General features: G+C 49.0%; 1 long non-coding RNA gene across 2 annotated transcripts; it reads right to left on the minus strand.

Annotated features, from left to right (window-relative positions):
• Positions 1-2,368: 2,368 nt before the first annotated feature.
• On the minus strand, positions 2,369-5,095 carry LOC109769776 (uncharacterized). 2 transcript variants are annotated; one of them, XR_002234427.3, is made up of 5 exons: positions 4,806-5,095; positions 4,529-4,602; positions 4,363-4,435; positions 3,541-3,633; positions 2,369-2,652 (listed from the first exon to the last, which is right to left on the minus strand). It is a non-coding gene; the product is annotated as an uncharacterized lncRNA (long non-coding RNA). The 2 variants fall into 2 exon arrangements; XR_002234428.3 differs by having other exon boundaries at positions 3,541-3,640.
• Between the last annotated feature and the right edge of the window lie 556 nt (positions 5,096-5,651).

Raw genomic sequence — 5,651 nt, forward strand, 5'->3', positions numbered from 1 at the left:
ATCGAACTATATGCATTCCAGCTGGAGTTCAGCACCACCAGGGTCATCAAGGGTGCCGCGCTCGCCGACTTCGTGGCGGAGTGGACCGATGCTCCAGGGCCCGAAGCAGGCGAGGACCGGTCCCTCTCGCCAGGAAGCGAAGCACCAGATGGCTGGGTCATGTACTTTGATGGCGCCTTCGCACGTCAGGGCGCGGGGGCCGGAGCCGTGCTCATCTCGCCCACCCAAGACAAGCTCTACTACGCCATGCAGCTCTATTTCCAACGTGGCGAGAAGATCTCCAACAACATCGCGGAGTATGAAGGCTTGATCGCCGGCCCCAAGGCCGCGGCCGCTTTGGGCATGAAGCGGCTCACCATCAAGGGCGACTCCCAGCTCCTCGTCAACTTCTCCAACAAAGTGTACGAGCCGAAGGATGAACACATGGAGGCATACCTGGCAAAGGTATGCAAAATGGAGAAACAATTCTTGGGCCTGGAGCTGCAGCACGTACCTCGCGGCACAAACAAGGAAGCCGTCGATATCGCCAAGAGGGCGTCCAAACGCCAGTTGCAGGAGCCCGGCGTCTGTGAGGAGCGGCTCTTCAATCCTTCAGCAGCCCCTTTGGCTGCGGAGCCAACACCGCCTTAGGAGGATCTTCCCCCACCACCAACCTCGGGAGCCCCCGCCTGCGGCCTGACCTCAGGAGCACGCCTGCTCCTCGCGCTCGAGCCTCAGGAGGGGTGCTGGACCGAAGAATTCAAGGCATACCTACTGCAGGGAACCTTGCCGGAGAAGGAGGAAGACGCGGAGCACGTGGCTCGGCTGGCCACAACCTACTACATCCAGGACGGTGAGCTATACCGAAAAGTACCAAACGATGTTTACTTGCAATGCATCTCCAGGGAGCAGGGGCGTGAGCTGTTAACCGAGATACACGGAGGAGATTGCGGACATCACTCGTCATCGCGCACCTTGGTGGGAAAGGTGTTCCGCAACGGATTGCACTAGCCCACGGCTCTCAACGACGCAACCGAGCTGGTGAGATCCTGTGAAGCCTGCCAGTTCCATGCCAAGTAAATCCACCAGCCTGCTCAGGGCCTCCAGACTATCCCGCTCTCGTGGCCGTTTGCGGTCTGGGGGCTGGATATCTTGTGACCGTTCCCTCGAGTGCCCGGGGGCTACCGCTACCTCTACGTCGCCATCGACAAATTCACCAAGTGGGCGGAGGTGGAGCCAGTCCGTACCATCCCGGCCGGCTCGGCGGTCAAGTTCATCAAGGGCCTCGTGAGCCGGTTCGGAGTCCCTAATCGCATCATCACCGACAATGGCTCGCGGTTCACCAACAATCTTTTCAAAACATATTGTGCTAATCTTGGAACGCAGATATGCGACGCCTCAGTGGCACACCCCATGAGCAACGGACAAGCCGAGCGCGCAAACACAGAGGTCTCGAGGGGCCTCAAAGCAAGGACTTTCAAGAAGAAGCTCGAAGCCTGCAGCAGGGGCTGGCTGGACGAGCTCCAGTCCGTGCTGTGGTCCATTCCTACCACCGCGACCAAGCCAACCAGCGAAACCCCATTCTTCCTCGTCTACGGAGCTGAAGCGGTTCTCCCACATGAGGTCAGGCATCGCTCCGCGTGGGTCTTGGCGTTTGACAAGGCATGCCAGGACGCCACATGGGGGATGGATCTCCTGCTGGGGGGAATAACGCCGCCGTCAAGCCTCGCTCCGAGCGGCAAGGTACCAGCAGGCGCTGCGGCGGTATCACTACCGAAGCGCCCGCTCCAGGACGCTTGAGGTGGGTGATCTCGTCCTACGACGGGTGCTCTCCAAGGAAGGGCTGCATAAGCTTTCACCCATGTGGGAGGGCCCGTTTAGGGTCGCCAGCGTCTCCAGGCCCGGCGCCGCGCGCCTGGAGACGCAGGACGGGATGCCCATCTAGAACGCCTGGAACATCCAGCACCTCCAGAAGTTCTACCCATGAAGCACACTACAAGAAATCTGTTAATACGTGACGGTACTAGTCCGTCACAAATGAGTGGAAAACTGTCATGGGTGCCCATGCATGACGGACCTGAAGTCCGTCATGTATATCGCGTCATAATTTGACATCGTGCCTTCCTTGACGGTTCTTGACGGTCATGGATCTACCCCAAGCCCGCCAACCATTGTGACGAAACAAGCCGTCATAGCCTGACGCCATGTTGGATTTTCGATTCGCCAAGTGGAATGATGTGGCTGCCTACGTGGAAACTACTTTTCGTCACAGAAATCGTCACAAATGTAGGTACAATTTTAATATGGTCCAGCCAATTTATTTTGGCCCAATTTTGACACAGTATATTTTTAGCCAATTTTGGCCCATAGAAAAAGTAATTTCAAACAATTCACGCAATATGCGGCCATCTGTATGTATATATTTTTCTCAAAAAAATCCTGTGTGTATATACAACATAGCAGTTTACAAATCCTTCCATGTAATGATAATTTACAACACTACATATATCACACAACAAGGTTAAGAAGCAGTACAATCCAGTGTACATCAACAAAACATATAAACTTTTGAAGCTGTTGTTGAGGTTCTTCGTCGATTCTCCTGATGGCAACTATCATGTCCTGGCGCAGATTATGATGGGTAGCACTTTGTAGACCACTACCCAATCATACCTAGCATATTTAAAAGAACATTAGATTTTTGCAGATTCATAGATAGCAGAGACAACAGTATTACAACAAGTGTAAAAAATGTATTACATGTCCACTTGGCCAGTATTGAGAGTACTATTACTTATAACAGGGAAAATAATGAAATGAAAAAAACCAGTATATTTGTACAGAAGGTGACAAGACCTACAAATATAATTTATTACATGGCTTACAAATTACTTCATGGTTATTAAGGTACAAGCTAAATCATAAAACATGAACACCAACTGAACATAATACTAGTACTAAGTCACCTTAGTCTACCTAATACCTTAGCATATTTACAACAAAATTAGACATTAGATAGTAGAAATAAGAGATTAGAACAAACATAAAAATAAATGACATGCTTTCCAAAATTCTTAAAACATACCATGGCTACAAATGAGAATAACATTATATACTATAAAACAATAATAATCATGTTGTTGCTTAACATTAATCCAAATAGAAGTGTGTGAAATGAAAGTCTATTCAAGTTGACCTTTAAGTGACAACGTAACAGAAGATAGATTTCAAAACTCCTATTACTCAGCAGCAGTTGAGGCCATATAAATCCACGGGAAAAGGGCATCACTAATAAGCAATATCAATGGGGCATAGCCGCTGCTCGTCGACCCGGCCGGCGTAAACTTCAGATGTTCATGTGTCAACAAGTTCACTCATGAAACTAAATATTTGTCAAGGATCTGAAAATAGCAACCAACACTTGCTTGACACGTAAACTTCAATTGGCATGAAAAATACCTAACTCTGAACTAGATCAACTAAATAGGTGTAGTTCAGTGGTAGTTGAGCTGGGGAATGGAAATAATGAAGAAATCATAGGAGTGGCAGTAGAGAACCAACCCCTGGTTGATCACGGAGCAGCTCCATCACGGCCATCGTGGCAGCCCGCCCTCTCAAGCTCTATTTTGCGCCATGCAACAGTGCCACCAAGACCTGCATCCTAAAAAACATAGATCATAATCAGGGAAATTAGAATGTTAAGTTATCAAAATAAAAAAGAGGGAATAACATCAACAAGATTTAGATAAAGCAGTAGACAACAATCCCCACTTGTTGGGGGGACTATTGCTGAGGGCGACCTAGATATGAAGGTAGGGAGCAGAGGAGTTGAATAAGAAATGTGTGTCATTGTGTTGGCAAGTGCTAGCTCGGTGTGTCTCCTAGTTGAGAGTGAGCTAACACGTACGTTGTCTTGGTACAAGTATTAGTAAGTGCAGAACTAATAGTAGTAGTAGTAGTACTACTATAAATTGACTCACTAATACATGTGTTTAGTACACAAATTGACAAGTTTAAACTATGTATTATTACTGTAGGACTGCCACACTGTAAATGTAATTTTCTTCTTAGATCCAGATTAAACTAATTCTGATATATATTCACCGAGCTGCAAGAGACAGTGAAAACAGAAAAAGAAATGCCTAGGAGAAAACACTAAACAGAACATGTCACGATGTTAATACATTAACAGAAATCATGTCTCCAAGACCTATTTGATGAAATTATTGACCACACTTGATTACATTTATTCATACTGAATTATATTTTGATAGAAAATAAACTGAATGAATACTGAACACTTGGTTATATTGATTTAGAGAACAGAGATACACCAAACTATTGGAAAAATCTAAACTGAATTAGATTTGGTAGAGAACTAACTGAAATAGATATTGATACAAGGTCGCATCTGCAGCCGGTTGACGAACATGTGCGGATATATCTACTTGGTACCCTGCAGTGTACAAGATGGAGAGAAAACTCAATGTTAAAAGATTCAGAGAGGAAGCACGACACACACAACATACTGGCTGTTGCACGCACGCACATCTCACTAGTAGACACGCCGGAGCCACCGATTGCCGCTGCTGCCGCCATGTCATCACGCACACACAACGCACCCTACAAGTTGGAGAAGGCAATAGCCATGCTTAGGAAATCGACTGTAGAGGGAGGCCACGCACCAGCCATAGCCTTCCCAGCTTGCTAACGAATGGCTGGTACAGCTACCAGTGTAGGCAAATGAACCGGCGGTCGCAGCAGCAACACAAGGCCATGGTATCGAGGAAGCCAAAAAGAGGGAGGGCAAGGGCAGCATCACTAACTAGTCGCGACTAGGTGCGGCCTCCACTGAGCAATTGTGGTAACCGGCCACCCGACGGTAGATCCGGTCTGACAAGACCTGTGTCGGGGTTCAGCTTCGTCCCAGATCTGCGCGCGCCGGATCTATAGCAGCAGCCCGAGGCCATGGTATTGAGGACGGGAGACAATGGGGTAGAAAAAGACCGCAGCCGTGGAGGTGGGGTTGGTGGAGGAAGGAGAACCAGAGCGGTGGGGGTGCGGGGGCAGCGTAAAGGAGAGGATCAGAGAGAAGGAAGAAGATGCTGGGGCGGCGGTGGTGGGAGAAAGAGATGGGGGGAAGAAGAGGCCTAGGGTTAGCTTTTATACGGGGAATGGGTCAGGCGGGCTTCAGCGGGCTAGGGGGCTGAACTAGGCCGGTTCATGACGGTTTATCAAAACGTCAAAAAAAATCCGTCATGTATTAACCGATTTCTTTTAGTGGCAAGATCCAGTGCCTGTGAAGGTCTCCGCTCGTGACACTCTCACGTAATAATGAGTGGGGCTGTACACGCCCCGGAGTCTCCGGAGAGCCGCCCTCGGGCCTCGGGGGCTCCCTCCCACGTCCTAGTGGTAGCACTTAGCTCCGCGCTGGTGAGAATACTAGACTAGGTGCCGGACTCGGCTGTTCATTTGCTTGCTTTCTGTAGTTGGTTTGCGATCCTTTTGTAGTTGGTTTGCAATCCTTTTAATGAAACTTGGAGTTCTCATGTTTTCGGTTGCTGAGCCGGCTTTCCCCTTCGTCTTCTCTCTTGCACTTTGGTTTTGGTTCAAGAGGAGCCGGATCAGTTGCACGCGCGGGGGTTGGGTAGGTGTGTGCGTGCGACGGGCTT

This window comes from Aegilops tauschii, chromosome 3, assembly GCF_002575655.3.
Source record: "Aegilops tauschii subsp. strangulata cultivar AL8/78 chromosome 3, Aet v6.0, whole genome shotgun sequence".
Taxonomy (NCBI): domain Eukaryota; kingdom Viridiplantae; phylum Streptophyta; class Magnoliopsida; order Poales; family Poaceae; genus Aegilops; species Aegilops tauschii.